This window comes from Elgaria multicarinata, chromosome 8, assembly GCF_023053635.1.
Source record: "Elgaria multicarinata webbii isolate HBS135686 ecotype San Diego chromosome 8, rElgMul1.1.pri, whole genome shotgun sequence".
NCBI lineage: Eukaryota > Metazoa > Chordata > Lepidosauria > Squamata > Anguidae > Elgaria > Elgaria multicarinata.
In genome coordinates this window covers 73550723-73570609 of record NC_086178.1, presented here as the reverse complement: position 1 = coordinate 73570609, position 19887 = coordinate 73550723, and positions in this window count along the sequence as shown.

Genomic DNA, 19887 nt, shown 5'->3' with positions numbered 1-19887 from the left:
AAACAAAATACTGCCCGATATGCCAATTCCTTCCTATTTATAACTTTCAGCAGAGAGTAAAACCACTCTTTTCATGTGGTTTTTCTCCAAGAAGTCAAAACAAAAGCTTGTTGTTTCTGTAAAGTTACACACTGAAAGACTCATCAGCCTGGATCCAGGCTACATGAGTTGAATTTAGTTCCCAATGAAATCTGTAGGTATTAAGTTAAATCATGACTAACTTGTCTCATTGATTTCAATGAGAACTAAGTCCAATTAACTTAGTTGGGACTCCACACAGCAAGTCTGTATCATATTGACTCAATTAGCAATGAAAATAAATTTGTTTCTCTCCCAACCTTCCACACTAAAAATGCCTCCTCCTCTCTCTCTTTTTTAAAATTATTATTGTTGTTGTTGTTATTGCTATTGCTCCTATGGATAGACTCTCCCTATAGTGGTGATAATAAGACCCACAGGTTTTGTATTGTTCTTGTTTAATTTTTGAAATTGATTATTTATTTCTCCTGTAGTTAATATCTCTTGTATGACGAAAGGATTTCACAGTTCATTTTCCAAAGAAGCAATTAAGAACACTATTTATTTATTTATTTATTTATTTATTACACTTATATACCGCTCCCATAGCCAGGGCTCTCTGGGCGGTTTACAGAAATTCTAAAATTAAGATAAAAATGAGTATACAAAATTTAAAATTCTAAAACACAGAACATACACAAAGCATTAAAAACTGTTAAAAAAACTAAGCATGTGGGTGATTAAGATGTGCCGCCATATGCCTGGGCAAAAAGGAAAGTCTTAACCTGGCGCTGGAAAGATAGCAGTGTTGGTGCCAGGCGAGCCTCGTCAGGGAGATCATTCCACAGTCTGGGGGCCACCACTGAAAAGGTCCTGTCCCTCGTTGCCATACTCCGAGCCTCTCTCGGAGTAGGCACCCGGAGGAGGACCTTAGATGTTGAACGTAGTGACCGGGTATATTCACGTCGGGAGAGGCGTTCCATCAGGTATTGTGGTCCCAAGCCATGTAAGGCTTTATAGGTCAAAACCAGCACCTTGAATTGGGCTTGGAAACATACAGGCAGCCATTGCAAGCGGACCAGAGCAATCACTTGAATGGCTATGGGAACTCACACCGGATGCAAAATTCTAGCAGAGCTCCCTTTCTTTATTTCCCCCATATCTCTTTCCCCATATTTCATTGTTATCTAATGAAAAGTTTGACAAATAAGTATGAACTTCTGACAATTAAGACCTGTGGATGGAGGCAATTAATAGCACAATCTCATAAGTGTACTCAAAAGTAAGTCCCATTGAGTTCAACGCGGCTTATACTCAGGCATAAGTCAGAAGATTTTAAACTGCTAGCTTTAGCTTGTACTAGATGCTAATGTACAGAATTTCTAGAATAGTCTGCCTGGAACGCTGGTGGGAACAAAGAACCTTGCTGGGTTCACGAAAAAGCTGGTTAAATTTAGAAAAGATACCATGTGATTATCCACTTTGGTCATCTGTTGTGGCTCACTGAGGTCAAGAAGATGTTTTTCCCATATTATTTGGGGATTTATGGGAGAGACTGCAGGAACTGTACACAGGAAGTTGTGTGGTATAGAGTTGTGCCCTCTTGCTCTCAGTTCCTTTTGGATTGGCTGTGCTCTCACATGGACTCTGGCAGCCATTTGTGTGGTTAGGGAGGAATTCCCACTCCAAACAAGACAAAGACCTGCCTTCCCCCCCTTTCCTTAGTCCAGTTATTTCTAACTATTTTTTCCTTTGTAGTAAACTGAGGTAATTTTAGACTCTGGTCTTAATGGTCTTATGTGAAAAGGCTCTTTAGATGGTAATGTGTCTTACTTTACTTCATGGGTGGGGAACATGTGCCCTCCAGGTGTCGTTGCACTGCAATTCCCATCATTGGCTATGGTGACTAGAGCTGATGGGATTTGCACCACTGCTTTACTTACTTCAAAAGCCAGCCCAGGTGTGGTTAGGGGCCCTCCTGCTTGTTCTGCTTTGTCAGGGTTGGTCCTGTCATTAGGCAAAGAGAGGTGGTTGCCTCAGGGGAGGACGCAGAAAGGTGTTGGAGGAGAGAATTGTATGCCATGTGGCTTTCCCTATGCCACCTAAGCTAGCCTGCTGCCATCAGGTGTGGCAGAAGACGCTGTCCCATCATTGGTGTTGAAGAAAGATGTTCAGTCATGAAGAAAGGCTTTTGTACCTGGAATGGGAGGGGCACCATTTTGTTCTTTGCCTCAAGCAGTAAAATGTCTGGGACCGGGCTTGTGCCCTGCTCCAGTATCCCACCCTGAGTGAACCACTGTTTTCTCAATAAGCATGTCTTCTGCAAATATTATCTTGTTAAACTTTTGAACCAGCTCCTGTGGCTATCCCTTTAACACAGAAGTGGGGGAACTTGTTCATTCCATGGTCTTAATTCCAAGCTGGGAATGGTCTCAGGGTCTGCATTCTATCTATGGGAATGTGCAAAGGAAATGTGGATGTGACCAAAGGCAGCATGGCTGTGGTCAAAATGTCATCCTTACAAGTAAGCAGGGCGAGTCTCAGATGTAAGCTGGGCTGAATCACTCAGCAGCTTCCTCCCTCTCCTAGCAGGAAAAAGCTCTTATCTTTGATCAGCTAATTGGAGCTAAGAGCTTTCCCCTGCTGCTTAGTGACAAAGATGTCTTTTCTCACTGACTAGCAGGGAAAAGCTCTTCATTCCAACCAGCTACTGGTGAACTCTGGTGACTGGAATAAGGGTGGGCACATTGCATAAAAGAGCCTCTCAGATGAACACACATAGAGAGTGCATATCGCTGACACTTCTCTGCATGCAACTCTTCTAGGTATTTTGCCTCAGGACTCCAGACATTGGTGTCCACTAATCAAGGGCCAAGGTCAGAAATCGAGATCTGCTCTATCCTATAGTCCTTGAGATGCCCTTTGAGGGGGCATGGGACTGCAGGTTTAGAGTGATTTACAATCCTTGAAACAATCTGGTAAATTAGGTCAATTTAAATGAGTTGTCCAAGACACATAGGATATCCTAAGAGCAGGATAACATCTAGCACTGAAGAATAATACTCTAGTCAGGGCTGGTCCTGCCTTAGGTGGCAGATACTGGGAGGTGGCAGCAAGATGTTGGAGGAGAGAGCTATGACCCACACAATGTGCCCTACAGCCCTTAAGCTAGGCTTCAAGTGTGGTGGTGGACACTGTCCCATTGTCAGTGTTGAAGAAACAGTCAACCGCTAGTCCATTTGGCTTTTATATAGAATGGGAGGGTACACCATCTTGTTCTTTGTGTCAGGCAGCAAAATATCTTGGGCCATCCCTAACTCCAACCTTGGAAAGATTCTCTGTGGAGCTTCAGGGCAAGGCTTCTGAGGCTGGAGAAGGATGTGGAGGTGACTGCCGAAATGGAATTATGAGACTTACTAGATTGTTTGCCCCTCCAGTCAATGTGTGTGTTCAATGCTGCTTTGGCACTGCGGAGGAAAGAAGAAAACATGCTGGAGGGAGGTGGCATGAAGAAGACATATCACATTGGAACCAATGACATTATAAGCGCAATGGACTTGAATTTCAAAATTACAGCCATTAGGACCAATGTCACTCCTCACTTCCTACGCAGCTGTTTCCCGTCTTATTTATGAGCCAGTGTCGAATTTGGGAGTGATTATCAAACAAGAAACTCCAAACATGTTTGCATTTGATTTTCCAAAATAACACCATGAAAAGAACAGTGTGTTCCTGTTGCCCACTTGCGTCTTCTCCATGATTTCATACTGTATATGAACAGTGAAAAATTATGTTTATGGTCCCTTGTGACAACTAACTGTGGGTTTTAATGATTTAATTTCCTTGGTTTTTTATTTTTATTCCTCCAGCACACATGAAAGGAAAATGATGCCTTCCACATTAAAGACTGAGTTGTTTCTGTGTGCTGATGGTTTCTGATATTGTATCCCATTTCTCTATTATTCTCAACCAGACCTGTCATGAGGAGGATAATGATACAGAATGTTCATGACGTGGAAAGCCTGGATGTGAATTGTGTAAACCAGTGAAATACCATTAAAATGTTAATGTACAATAGATTTTTAAAAAATGCTGGGAAACAGCTTTAAATTGAGAGTTCTGTTAGAAATTGCAATAAATACCTTGAAATGAAATAAATGAAGATAGAAGATGGGAAGCTGCCATACCAGATCAGACTTTTAGTTCATCTAGCCAAGTACTGCATGCTCTGACTGGCAGACGCTCCTCAGGAATATGGCCAGAGACACTCATAACCAAGAAGGCTCTAGCCGAACCTGCCTCACAGGGCTGTTGTGAGGATAAAATGGAGAAGAAGAGGCTAAGGATAGAGGTGTACAAAACGATGCATGGTGTGGAGAAAGTGGCTAGGGAGACATTTTTTGGGAAGGAGGCAAGGAGACGAAAGCTTCATGGGTGCCCTTAGAGGTCCCCGGGGATACCGTGTTGGGGATCCCTGAGGCGCACAGTTCACGTGTTCACAATCATCCTCATGATGTTGAGATGTATTGCATTTCTCCTAACCTCGATACAAAACCATTATTATTATTATTATTATTATTATTATTATTTATATTTATATACCGCTCCCCTTTGAAAAATTTGGCGCCTCAGAAACAATGAGACACAAGTGAATTCGTTTGTGACTTTTTCCTCTATTGGTCTTTCATTTTTCCTTATTCCAGGCCTAATACTTCCATAAATTATCCATAAGGCAAGTCTCGTTCTAGAGAAGGATGAGGTTAAATATGTGCCTATGCTGGGGCTCCTGTTGTCATTGTCCCAACAGCAGCTGTCCTCTTTTTCATTGCTAACTGCTTCTCAAAACTTGAAGCAGTTTTAAAAACCAGTTTGTGATGCTCCTATTTTGTTCAATCCCTTGCATGCCAATAGGGGATTTTGCTACTTCACCATAAAAATCATAGTAATAACTAAATAAAAGTCAGAAAGTGCAGACAAGTTCAACTGAGAACAATTCTTTAGTTCTGCCCAATTAGTATTTGCATATTTTCCTCTATTTTATATTATTAATGTACAATTGTAAACATTTTTGTGCTTAATATGAGAAATCTGATGATTCCATATGCGAGATGTGATCAGGTGGAGGTTTGCTGTAAATTTGGAACGTGGTTCAAAAAACATGTTAGTTCTTGACAAAAAAGGGTAACAAAGTAATTCTAAAATACTTATGGTGCAATCCTATGCATGTTTAGCCAGAAAAAAGTCCTACAATTCCCAACATTCTGCTGCTAGCCATGCTGGCTGGGGAATGCTGGGAATTGTAGGCCTCCCCCCCCCTCTCTAAACTTGCATTGCACCTTTAGTCTCTCTCTCTCTCTCTCTCCCCTACGCCCTCATCCTTGTAGAACAAAAAGCTTCCCATTTAGGAATTACAGTGTGTGTGTGTGTGTGTGTGTGAGAGAGAGAGAGAGAGAAATGCTCAATCTCTTTTACTCAGAGAAACTGAGTTATAAGGGGCCTCTGGAGTTAATTTAAACTGACCCCAAACATATAACACTATCCCCCCTCTTCTGAAGAGGTCTGGACCCAAAATCACTAAAACAAATGAACAGCCAGTTCATAATAACAGTTTTCCCTGTAAGACACAAATACACAGGGTTAAGAAAAACATGGAAGAATCTATTAGCAAAACCAGGATAGTTCCAACAAAAATCAGAAAAAATCCCAGTAACACTACGAATGATCAGAACAAAGATAGAGTTCAGTCTGTAAGCCAACCCAGAGCTCTATTCCTTGGGGTGTCCTCTGGCTTTTGAGGCCTCTTAATGCATTGTGCGTTTGTATTGTCCCTGCTTTCAGCAGCCATAGTTGTGAAGTCACCCGGCTTAGGCAAAGGAAATTGCTCCATTCTTAGGCTTCCAGAGTCATGCTCTCTACCTTGCCCAACTATGCCAGCATCTTCTATCTCAGCAGCAATTTCCATTGCTCCCCACAAAGTCTTTGGGTGTCCCTCCATGATTTTCATGCAGAAGTCCACAGCATTCTTTCCATCATGAAACTGGTCCTCTGTTAGCAGTCCTGCATCTCCTCACTGGCATTCCAGCATGCTGTTCCCACGAGATGTCTCAGACTCAGATCCTCAGCAACTTCTGAGAGGGCTCCTTCTTTTTTCCTCCTGCAGCTCCTGGCCAGCTCAGGTTGAGAGGCCCATTTCTAGTTCCTTCTTTGCTGGTATCTAGCTGAACTTTTGGTTTGTTTGTTTTTTTAAAAAAACCTGCTCACCTCTTACTCGACAGTCCTGCTATCAACTAATGAACCTAATATTCTAGCAACCTGCCATCAGCTGATGACCCTACTTTTCCAGCAAGTGTTTAATATTATTTAAACATTGTTTCTGCTTCTTGTGTGTGTTCTAAATCTGCCTCTCTTCTGGGACTGCTATCCAAGTTTGTCTGAGATAGTTAAAATTAATATGCAGATTATTATTATTATTATTATTATTATTATTATTAATTTATATAGCACCATCAATGTACATGGTGCTGTACAGAGTAAAACAGTAAATAGCAAGACCCTGCCGCATAGGCTTACAATCTAATAAAATCATAGTAAAACAATAAGGAGGGGAAGAGAATGCAAACAGGTACAGGGAAGGGTAAGCAGGCACAGGGTAGGGAAAAACTAACAGTAGAAAGTAACAGTAGAAGTCTGCACAACATCAAGTTTTAAAAGCTTTAGGAAAAAGAAAAGTTTTTAGTTGAGCTTTAAAAGCTGTGGTTGAACTTGTAGTTCTCAAATGTTCTGGAAGAGCGTTCCAGGCGTAAGGGGCAGCAGACGAAAATGGACGAAGCCGAGCAAGGGAAGTAGAGGCCCTTGGGCAGGCGAGAAACATGGCATCAGAGGAGCGAAGAGCACGAGCGGGGCAATAGTGTGAGATGAGAGAGGAGAGATAGGAAGGAGCTAGACCGTGAAAAGCTTTGAAGGTTAACAGGAGAAGTTTATATTGGATTCTGAAGTGAATTGGAAGCCAATGAAGAGATTTCAGAAGCGGAGTAACATGGTCGGAGCGGCGAGCTAAGAAGATGATCTTTGCGGCAGAGTGGTGAACAGAAACCAACGGACTGATGTGAGAAGAAGGAAGGCCAGAGAGAAGAAGGTTGCAGTAGTCCAACCGTGAAATAACCAGTGCATGAACAAGCGTCTTGGCAGAAGAGACAGACAAAAATGATCGAATCCTGGCAATATTATACAGGAAAAATCGACAAGATTTAGCTACTGCCTCAATATGAGGAATAAAGGAGAGCGAGGAGTCGAAGATAAAGCCAAGGCTACGAGCTTCCTTGACCGGAGTAAGCGTAACATTATTGACAGTAAGAGAGAATGAGAGATGAGGAGAAGGTTTAGGAGGAAAAACAAGCAATTCAGTCTTTGCCATGTTAAGCTTCAAGCGACGATGAAGCAGCCAAGCTGAGATATCTGTCCACCACTCTGCCGCTAAGATCATCTTCCTGGCCCGCCGCTCTGACCATGTCACTCCACTTCTGAAATCTCTTCATTGGCTTCCAATTCACTCCAGAATCCAATATAAACTTCTCCTGCTGACCTTCAATGCTCTTCACGGTCTAGCTCCTGCCTATCTCTCCTCTCTCATCTCACACTATCGCCCCGCTCGGGCTCTCCGCTCCTCTGATGCCATGCTTCTCGCCTGCCCAAGGACCTCCACTTCCCTTACTCGGCTTCGTCCTTTTTCTTCTGCTGCCCCTTACGCCTGGAACGCTCTTCCAGAACACTTGAGAACTACAAACTCAATCACTGCTTTTAAAACTCAGCTAAAAACTTTTCTTTTCCCTATAGCCTTCAAATATTGAGTTTGTTCTGACTCTATACTGTTAGCTTCACCCTACCCGGTGCCTGTTTACACTTCCCTGTGCCTGTTTGCATTCTCCTTCCCTCTTTATTGTTTACTACAACTTATTAGATTGTAAGCCTATGCGGCAGGGTCTTGCTATTTACTGTGTTATCTGTACAGCACCATGTACATTGATGGTGCTATATAAATAAATAATAATAATAATAATAATAATAATAATAATAATATCTGAAAGACATGCCAAGATACGATCGTGAACATCAGGAGAAAGTTCCGGAGATGACAGATATAGTTGTGTATCATCGGCGTACAGATGATATTGGAGACCATGAGATTGAATAAGCTTGCCCAAGGGCAACATGTATAAGGAAAACAACAACGGGCCAAGCACCGAGCCTTGCGGAACCCCTACTGAAAGGGGAAAGGAGGAAGACGAGCTGCCATTAGTCAACACGCTGAAAGAGCGACCCGCTAGATAGGAGGCAAACCAGTTATAGACAGAGCCACAAAATCCAAGGTCATGAAGGGAATCTAAGAGAAGATCATGATCAACCGTGTCAAAGGCTGCAGTTAGATCAAGGAGAATAAGAATGGAATAATGGCCTTTAGACTTGGCAGTAAGGAGATCATTGGTGATCTTAGTAAGGGCTGTTTCGGTGGAATGCAGAGGACGGAATCCAGATTGAAATGGATCCAAAGCAGAGTTACTAGAAAGAAAGTCAAGACAGCGAGAGTAGACCGCGTGCTCCAGGATCTTTGAAACAAACGGCAACAAAGAGACAGGTCGGTAGTTAGACAGAGATAGCCTATCAAGAGTAGGTTTCTTGAGAATGGGAGAGACTGTAGCATGTTTAAAAGCAGAAGGAAATGAACCAGAGGACAGAGAAAGATTAATAATATGTAGCAAGGAAGGGAGGACAGCAGGAATAAGATTAATAAAGACGCGAGAAGGAATCGGATCACGAGAACAAGTGGAAGGCTTCGAAGAGCGCAGTATTGTAGACAGTTCATCCGCAGAGACCGAAGGAAACGCAGAGAAATTTGCAGGAGGAGCTGACAGATGAGGAACAGGAACTGGAAGAGGAGCAGAGCTGGCCAGATCAGAGCGGATAGTTTGGATTTTAGCATTGAAAAAAGAGGCAAAGTTATTAGCAGACAGAGAGGCGGGGAGAGATGGTGGATTAGGCTTCAGAAGAGAATTGAAGGACGCAAAGAGCCGCTGAGGATGCCTAGCATTTGACTGGATCAGCGTTGAGTAGTACTGCTGTTTGGCCAGTGAGATGGCAGAAGAGAAAGAGGAGAGTACAAATTTGTAATGGACAAAGTCTGCCCGGTCCCTGGTCTTACGCCAAAGGCGTTCAGCTGCCCGGGAACAAGAGCGAAGGTAGCGGAGGGAAGAGGTGAGCCACGGTTGGGGTTGAGAAGGGCGAACTATCCGAGTTGTAGATGGAGCAAGATTATCAAGAGTTGAAGATAAGGAGGAATTAAAGAAGGAGACAGCCGAACAGACAGAAGGAAGGGAGGAGGCTAGAGACTGGGAAAAAGCCTCGTAATTGATAGATTGCAAGTCACGACAAGAGCGAGAAGCGGGACGTGAAGGAGGAGGATTATGAGTAATATTGAAAGAAACTAGGTGATGATCTGACAGCGGAAAGTGAGCAGTAGAAAAGTCCAACACAGAGCAATTCCGAGTGAGAACAAGATCCAGACAGTGTCCAAGGGAATGTGTGGGTGCATCAGACCAAAGCTTAAGATCATAAGAGGAAGATAATGAGCGAAATCGTAGAGCTGCAGCATCTTGAGGGTCATCCACATGAATATTGAAATCACCCAGGATAAGAGTAGGACAGTTGTCAGAGAGGAAAAAGGACAGCCACGAATCAAAATCAGAGATAAATTTAGAGGACGAGCCTGGGGGGCGGTACAGAACTGCAACCCGCAGTCGCAGTGGAGCGAAGAGCCTCACCTCATGTACCTCAAAGGAGGAGAAGCAATGTGAAGGTGGAATGGAAAGAGGCTGGAACTGGCACAAACTAGATAATAAAAGACCCACACCACCACCCCGACCCTCTGGGCGACTAGTGTGAGAGAAAGAGAATCCTCCAAGAGAGAGGGCAGCAGAGATGGCAGTATCATGGGCAGGAAGCCAGGTTTCAGTAAGAGCAAGGAGGTGGAGGGACCTAGAGATAAACAAGTCCTGGATGACAGGGGCCTTAGAAGCAAGAGAGCGACAGTTCCATAAGGAACACGAAAAAGGCAGCTGAGAAGAGGGGAGACACCGGATAGGAACTAAGTTAGGAGAGACGAGATTGGAACGAGCCATAAGGAACAGATATGAGGAGAAAAGAACTGAGAGGAGACAATGAGAAGATCATGACCTGAATCAGAAAGTGGCAGCGACCGGACCGTGGCTGGGGTTTTTCCTCCAGAGTAGAGGATCCGCTTGACCGGCTTCGCCCCGCTCGCGCCGAAGGCTCGCGCCTCCAGCAAACTGGAGGCTTGAAGTACCTGAAAAGGAGGGGGGAGGAGCAGAAGCTGCAATTCAAACAGACCAATGGCAGTTAGTCAATGTTGCTCAATGGCTTCTCAGAGAGCTAAGTTGCTTCTCCTCTTCAAGTTGCAAACTGCAGCAAACTGGAGGCTTGAAGTACCTGAAAAGGAGGGGAGGAGCAGAAGCTGCAATTCAATGCGGAAGAATGGCTAATTCTCACAAAACGTATTTCATAGGAATTTCTTCTTAAAATTCTTCTTAAATTCTGACTTTATACTGTTAGTTTTACCCTACCCTGTGCCTGTTTGCATTCTCTTCCCCTCCTTATTGTTTTAGTATGATTTTATTAGAATGTAAGCCTATGCAGCAGGGCCTTGCTATTTACTGTTTTACTCTGTACAGCACCATGTACATTGATGGTGCTATATAAATAAATAAATAAATAAATAAATAATAATAATAATAATAAAAAATGAGAATGATGTCTCTGTTCCGGAGTCTGGGGCACTGGAAGTATTTCACTTGTGTAGACAGAAGCAATTAAAGAGTTAGCCAGTAGAAAAAGAACTGTAGTAGATAAAAGAGAAAAATAAGCAAGAAAAATCAAGAGCTCAGTTTAGAAAAGGTATACTTTAGAAAAATAGAAGCTATCTTTCTACTGGGAGGTGGCAGAAGTACCATTTGTGAGATAAGATTGGAAAGGTCTGGACCACAATGGGACTTATTTCTGAGTAGACATGTAGGATTGTGCTATGTTTCTTGTTTTATTTATTATTTATTTATTTATTTATTTATTTATATAGCACCATCAGTGTACATGGTGCTGTACAGAGTAAAACAATAAAATAGCAAAACCCTGCCGCATAGGCTTACATTCTAATAGAATAATAATAAAACAATAAGAAGGGGAAGAGGATGCACCAAACAGGCACAGGGTAGATTAAAACTAACAGTATTTTGTTGTTGTTCAGTTTAATGTGTATTTGGCTTTCATTGTTTGTACTTTGTGTAATCTGCTGTGAGCAGTCTCTCTTTGGAACTGGAATGGCAAGACAGATCTACTTATAAGTAAAGCATATCCCAATATATACTGTAGTGCTAATTTCAGATGTGTATTAACATAAATGAAACTTATCCAGATTCTGTTTTTCTTTTATTGGACCATCATTTTTCATGTAAAAGGAAACACCTAAACCAAGAGCCTTGTTTTCATGTGTCTCTATTGCATAACAGCCAGTTTCCTCTATGTGTGGGTTTATTTGAAAAATTGAAGTACAGTGTATACATAAATCAACAACATTAACTAATGAGAGAAAGATGCCCAATTTCGCTGCAGGGATGCTACAATTAATCATACTAGCATATGTAGACTACTTAGTATGTCAGCTATAATATATTACTACTTTGAGGCATTATGGCATATGCTCTATTTATTCTTCCACAGCAGTGATTATGTTCTTCCTGCTACATTTAAGTCATATAGCTGTGAGTTTAAGATGTCCAGAATCGCACTGGCTAAACAGAAGGAAAGAAATATAATGATGTCAAAAATAAATAAATGGTGCATCCAAAATAAACCGAATAACAACTGAGGAATGTTTTGACAGGAAACAGAATGAAAAATGGCAGCAAATTACTAATCTATGTGGAATTTGTACAATCAGAGAGAAAGGGGAGAAAGAAATTAGCATTTCTGAGCATCTACCCAACTCTTATTTTCCCCACTCCCAAATAGCAACATATGAAATATATTGTTGCTAGGGTAGAATGGCATGAAGTTAGATATTACAGACCTCCATGGCTCCATTTTTCTTTCTTTTTTCATCCTCTAGAGAAAAATGTGGATGATCCAGTTCTTCAATTCTACTTTCTTTTTCTTTTTACTTTCCTTGTGGGACCCTTTGGCTGACAGTCCTAATAATATTGGCTTTTGCTAAGACCTTTTCAGAAGCAGTATCATTTCTCAGAAGAGTACACGAGGAAGGTATTACAATCCATCTAGATATAAATAGCCACAATTTTGTGAATGCTGACATTCACATGTAAATTTGACCATCCCAGTCAAATTTAGAAAATGTTAGCATTTATTAGTTTATGTTCTGGCATATTGGACATCAAAAAGTGAATGCTGACAATTTTCTACATAAGATTGTTACCATGAGATTGTGTCTCTGATTTCTATCACGTTCATAAGGTTCATCTGGGATTGTTAAAATTAATATGCAGATGCTGAATAAAGGCTAATTCTCACAAAATATATTTCACAGGAATTTCTTCTTAAAATGAGAATGTTGTCGTCTCTGTTTTGGAGTCTTGGGCATTGGAAATAGTTCACTTGTAGACAGATTTTGCTTAGAGGCAGAAGCAATACAGAGTTAGAGGATCATCCGATGGCAGAGGGGGCGGGAATTGCATTTCCCTACTGTTGCTTTGTCTCCTGCTTCTGTCCCACAATAGGGATGAACAGCTTCCTCTTTCTTTACACAGGAAAGAAAGAGGAAGCAAGCATGGTGTTTTTATTGCGCTGCTTCTCCTGCACACAGTAGGAAATGGCGGCAAGTTTCATTACAGCTCCCAAAAATAGATTTTCCAGGTCTTTTTTTTTTTTGATGGAAAAATGAGCAGAAGGAGCAGGAGATGGATGTCGTCGTCAAAAGGACTCACAAACATCTGTGAGTGGCCAGTAACAAGTGTGTGATAAAACGCTCGTCTGAGGACACTCTTAGCCAATAGAAAAGGAGCTGTAGTATATAAAAGAGAAAAGCAAGCAAGAAAAATCAAGAGATCAGTTTAGAAAAGGCAAACTTCAGAAAAATAGAAGCTGTCTTTCTACTGGGAGGTGGTAGAAGGAACATTTTTGAGACAAGATTGGAAAGGTCTGGACCAGAACAGCATGATATGGAAACGTTTTTGCAAAACAGCTCTTATTCATCATAGTGTCAGCTGTGCTTGAAATGAATTCAGAGTTGGTACTTTTCAGAATTAGCTGAACAAGACACGATTTGCTCTACAAACAAATTAAGCAATGTGTCTGGATGGCTGAGATTGAGATGAACTTCACTTGATCACAATTAGTCACTTCCTCACTGTTGACACATGGCTTGTTATAACTGGCTGCCTATTCCAGAGAACTGATGCACCCAATTAAGAGAAGCAGCATCTAGTCCTCTAAGTGTGACAGAAAACATATATTTTGTTTGCAGGAGAAATGTAAGCTAATGAGGAATTCCATTACAGACTTCCTGGTATTTTTAAAAATGTATTTAATAAAATCTGGCACAAATCTTTAGGCCCAATTAAAGCTATAGATGTCTGTGCTCATAACCATTTATCATGCAGTTTAAGAAAGGAAATTAGTGCCATTTTTGGTGGAAAGGCATGATATAAATAAATTAATTAATATATAAATTCAAATTTGATCCGTTTTACAAGTACCTAATCCCTTGGTGGCTGGTTTAGGTTTTGCAGAGTGTTGTAATACTTCCACACCATACAAGAATTGCCAATGCTTTTTTCACTCACATTTTGGGGCAACTACATGTTGCCAAGATGTTGTTTCCTTGTGTTTCCCCATGCTTTTTCCATGTTTCACTATTACTATTCCAGTCAGATCCTTTTTATCAGCAGTTTTATTTTTTTTAAAAAATGGTTAATTTATCCCACAATATTTGTTCTTCTGTTAAAGACACTAGAAAATATATTCCCCCTCTAACATTAATAGTTCAAAACTAACATCACATCACAACACACTGCTTGTGTTTATCTGCATGCATTTACATGCATGCACACTTGATACTAGATCTCCATGCATTCCCAACTGCTGTGAGATTTAACTTCTAGAGACCTGGGTAAATGCTGAAGCCTGAGGAACGACAATTCTACCGTGTGTCTCTGTACAAGCACATTAAAATAGGGTGACCATATGAAAAGGAGGACAGGGCTCCTGTATCTTTAACAGTTGTATTGAAAAGGAATTTTCTGCAGGCGTCACTTGTATATACAGAGAACCTGGTGAAATTTCCTCTTCATCACAATAGTTAAAGCTGCAGAAGCCCTGCCCTCTTGAACAGATACAAAAGAGGGCAGGGCTTCTGCAGCTTTAACTGTTATGATGAAGAGGAAATTTCACCAGGTCTCCATATATACAAATGACACTTGCTGAAATTCCCTTTTCAATACAACTGTTAAAGATACAGGAGCCCTGTCCTCCTTTTCATATGGTCAAAGCTGGAGCTTCTCAAACAGTTTCAGTCCTTGCTGGTCATTCTGAAACAAACAGAACTTGTCACCATGAAGAAACTTGACAGTGGGCTTTTGCTGTAGCGGTACCCACACTTTGGAAAACCCATCCTTGTGCAGTTTGGGATACAGAAAATGTAGGCTGACCATATGAAAAAGAGGACAGGGCTCCTGTATCTTTAACAGTTGTATAGAAAAGGGAATTTCAGCAGGTGTCATTTGTATTCAGGCAGCACCTGGTGAAATTCCTTCTTCATCACAAGTTAAAGCTACAGGAGCTATACTAGAGTGACCAGATACAAAAGAGGGCAGGGATCCTGCAGCTTTAACTGTTGTGATGAAGAGAGAATTTCACCAGGTGCTGCATGCATTCAAATGATACCTGGTGAAATTCCCTTTCCTACACAACTGTTGAAGATATAGGAGCCCTGTCCTCCTTTCCATATAGTCAGCCTAAGAAAAAGTGACATCTTCTAAATGCCTTCTAAAAACACATCCTTTCACGCTGGCTTTCCCTGGGCTGTAGCTGCTGCTAGGTTTTACTTTGGTTTTATGTGGGACTTTTAAACTTCGATAAATATCATAGTATTTCTTGTCATGTTGTATTTTATGGTTTGAACTGTGAACTGCCCAGAGAGCTTCAGCTACTGGGCAGTAAAAAAATGTAATAAACAAACAAACAAACAAACAAATAAATAAAAATAAAAGATGTTTGACTGGATATTCCATTTCTCTCCTGTAGCTTAAACATACACAGGTCCTAAGGGTAGGGATACTGCCTTTCAAAAGAAGCCTTGCCCTCCTATTGCTCATGTCACCTACCATTGTTCCATCTAGCTCAGTACTGTTGACACTGCCTGGTAGCAACTGTCTAGAGTTCCAGGCAGTATCTTGGTGACATTGCTTTGCCGCTCATTCCCTCACAACCCCGCGGCATCGCAGCTTCAGGGTGGGGCTGGCAAATCTCCATGGCAGGAGAGCGAGCAAGACAGAGTGGTCATTCCACTTGTGAGTCCACCCCGTGCCCTCTGCCTGGCCTTCCCGTGCTTTCCCCGACCTACCATGTGCCTCGATATGCTCCCAGCCTCAATCTGAAGGAAAGTCACCACCAACAGATGGAGAAAAGAAGGTGGTGACTTCAGAGGAAAGGAAAAACTTGTGGTAAGTCATCAACTTTTAAAAAGTGCCATTTTGGGGGGTGGGGTGGGGCTTAGTGGCTGCAAGCCTGCATCACACAGCGCCCACTCACAGCCTCCCTGGGCTGAACAGGGCATATACATAAGTTCTAAGAGAGAAGTGTTTCCCAGCCCTAGCTGGAGACGACAGGGATTGAACCTGGGGCCTTTATCATGCAAACCAGGTGCTCCGCCACTGAGCTGTGGTAGATTCATATAAATGTGCACAAATCTAAAACTGCCTCTTTCCTAAAAAGTTGAATTTTAAAAATGCAAGCACAGCCATGCACATAGAGCTAGGTGGGTGAGGGAAAAACAACCCCCCAGCCAGACTGCTTTAAATCCAGTCAGTAATGCTTCTTTTGATAAATGTGAGTAAATTGACTGCAGGATGAGGTGGTGGAAGCAGTTTAGAGTTTACTGCTTACTGAAATTGCTCATTAGAAGCAGTACGGTTTGCATCTGACTGAGCAAAAACATGCAGGATGTGATTCTCCTACTTTTAATGCATCAAGAAAACTGGATACAGCAGATTTCTCTAATGAATGCACAAAGTGTTGGCCAGCAAGATGGTGCTGCGAGAAGAATATTTGATGTCGGCATGGCATTCTCATTTGAATGCAGCGAACATCACCCACATTACCATGTTGCTAAAGAGAACAGTGAACTGTGGATCAGTTTATACTGCCAGATGTCTCTGCTGTTATTTTGGGTGACCTTATTAGCCAGTTCAACTGAGTTGGAGTTTGATCAATGCACAGAATGAGGTTGCTAAAAGTAATTTTAAAAATCGTACCAAAGACTAATGTTGAGAGACAGCGAAATGAGCTTCCATTATTATTTTGACCACGTCTGTGAAAAATCAAATCTTGAAGAGAACATGAACTATAATTAGTTTTGCGGAACCTGTAAATGAATACGTTGCCAATCGCATCTTAAACATTCTGGCACAACAGGCTGAGTGCCTCTGAGCACGTGCAGTGTTCTTTTCCAATAAGAGAACGAAGTTTGAAAACATCTAAGGACAAGGTGTCCTTCAACACATATGGAGTGCATTTTCTTAATGTAAGGAACGTTCCTTCATTTGGTTGGAGATTGTCCAGCTCTCTAATATCCTGTGTTTTGACTTCCTCATGTGTGCCTACAGTGGTAACAGGCCCCTGGGAACTGTATTGGGTGAGAGGCAGGCTGGGACAAGAGAGCAGGCAGTTGTTCAACTGAGTGGAAGGATTCTGCTGAGGCCAGGTCGTGCTGTCTGTTTGGTGGCAGCTCTAAGATCAAGTATGTACACATGTTTGTGTACATTTACAACCTTGCCAAATGCACCAAATGTGCGAGACACCTTCATGCACCTGTCATGATGGTACAATGACGTGATCATTGTTACAGCACATGCAGAGTGTACTATGTTACCAACACAGCTGTAGTGCAGAAAGGGGCAACTTCAATGGTTAAGGGACTGGAGCATCTCCCCTATGAAGAAAGGTTACATCAACTGGGATTGTTTAGCTTGGAAACAAGGAGGTTAAGGGGAGACATGATTGAGGTGTACAAAATTATGCATGGTATAGAGAATGTGGATAGGGAGACATTTTTCTCCCTCTCTCAAAGTACTGGAACCCGGGGTCATCCCATGAAGCTGATTTGTGGGACATTCAGAACAGATAAAAGGAGGCACTTCACACAGCGCAGTGAGTTCCATAGTTAAATTATGGAATTCACTACCACAAGATGTAGTGATGGCCACCAGTTTGGATGGCTTTACAAGAGGGTTGGATAAATTCCTGGAGGCACAGGCTATCAATGGCTATTAGCCCTGATGGTTGTGTGTGATCTCCAGTATTCAAGGCAGTAAACCTGTGTGCACCAGTTGCTGGGGAACTTGGGTGGGAGGGTGCTGTTGCACCATGTCCTGCTTTGTTGGTCCCTGGCCAATGGCTGTTTGGCCACTGTGTGAACAGAGTGCTGGACTAGATGGACCCTTGGTCTGATCCAGCATGGTGCTTCTTATGTTCTTATGTGTCCAAGGGGCCCCTTCCTACATATGTGTGCATTCTGGCAGCATTCCTGTGCATAGAAAAAGGTGTTAGCTGGAATTATATATGGGTTTTTGTTCACCAGTTCTGGCAACTAGACAAAAGTAGAATTCTATAAAAAAGATATCTAGGGAAAAACACCTTATCCCAGGTTGTTCCGACCAGTGAAAGCCTTGGACAGTTTCATGACCTGTACATTTAGTAAACATTATTATTATTATTATTATTATTATTATTATTATTATTATTATTATTAATTTATTTATATAGCACCATCAGTGTACAGATGGGTTACATTTGCTTTAGATTTGTGTGTAGCAAACTGAATTCCTCGCTTACCACTCAAGAGCCATTGTGCAAAATGCGCTCACTTCGTATGGACATAGTGAAATTTATCAGGAGGGTCCCTGCATTATTGGGTCATGCTCCCAATTCATTTGCTTTAAACGGTGTTAAGTATTTTGGCTGGTTTGACATTTCCCCCCTCTTTTTTGCTTTTCTCTTGATGATTTATTATGATGACTGTTGTGAGCCTCCTGATGAGCACATTGGGACACGTTGATGGGGAAAACAAAACAAAACAAAACAAACAAACAAACACACATCAATCTAGAAGTGGTTAGGGAAGGAAAGGAACCTCTCGTGGAAGCACATGAGTCACTGACTCCTAGAGGGACGCCTGCTTTCGCTGACGTTTTCTTGGCAGACTTTGTAGCGGGGTGGTTTGCCATTGCCTTCCCCAGTCGCAGTTGCCTTTCCCCCAGCTAGCTGGGTACTCATTTTACTAACCTTGGAAGGATGGAAGACTGAGTCAACCAGAGCCAGCTGCCTGAGAACCAGCTTCCACTGGGATCGAACTCAGGCCGTGGGGAGAGTTTCAGCTGCAGTAACTGCCGCTTACCACTCTGCGCCACACAAGGCTCTAGAAGTGGTTAACCCACCCCCCTAAAAAAAAGCCCCTCTTCACTCCGGTGATTTTATCATGGTTTTCACCTTGCATCAATTAGAATACTTGCACTGAGTACATGGATAGTTCGATACAAGATCTGAAAATAGGCTGCGTACATATCTGGCCATCTGCAATATAGTCTTGGGGCAGTAGCTCATTGGACTTCTCCAAGGGGTTGAATAATGGCTGGAAAAATATATCCTTTGTTTGCCATCTCTCTTGCTCACTGTTAGTTTTGTTCCTGACACAGATAATTCTATCTTCCTGTCTACCAAGTGCATTTATTTATCCATGCATTGGGGCGGGGGATGGGGCGTTGAAACTGTTACGTTACCTCATTCTCAACCTCTTCTGTACAATGAGGAGCAGAGCAGTCCAATGACAGGTGTGTATCCCTCACACAGGATAACAGGTGCCCACCAAAACTAGCATTGGAAGCTAATATGACTGTAAATGCTTTATTGAGCACACACTATACCAAACACAGCACAGAGGAACGAACCTCAAATGTCAGGTTATTTTTCCTGGCTTACAGGTGAAAAAATACACTAATATTTCATATAAAGCCAATACTGAGATGGAAATATTCATTTTTCCTTCCATGGTTGTTTTGCCTACAATTTATCTGCTGTATGTCTTGGTACAGCTGGGTGGGATTAATCTGTACCAGAACTGGAAAAGAAATTGCATTTCTAAATTAGCATGTACAGTTCATTCCCCCCTGCTCTAGTCCACTTGAGAAAATATATTTTAAAACTAGAACTGTACAACCAGTGCAGGACTTTGGAGCAGAAGTGCTGGACTAGATGGACCCTTGGTCTGATCCAGCACGGCTCTTCTTATGTTCTTATGGGCCTCACACAGCAGAATGAGCAGAGGGGTTGCCAAATGTGATAGTTTACCACATGTTGATTTCATATATTGTGAAGTAAGCAAAGCAATGGAGGCTGATGGCTCTGATGTCAGTGGGGCGGCGAATCCGCTCTGGGTTTCAGTCAGCCCTGCTTCATCCACTCTCTGGTCTGGTCCAACAACATGTACGCTGGTCCACACTGGTTCCTCTATTAAAACAGAACTGTGGGTAACTCCAGACATTCTAAATAAACCAGGGCCAATGAACCCCTGCAAAT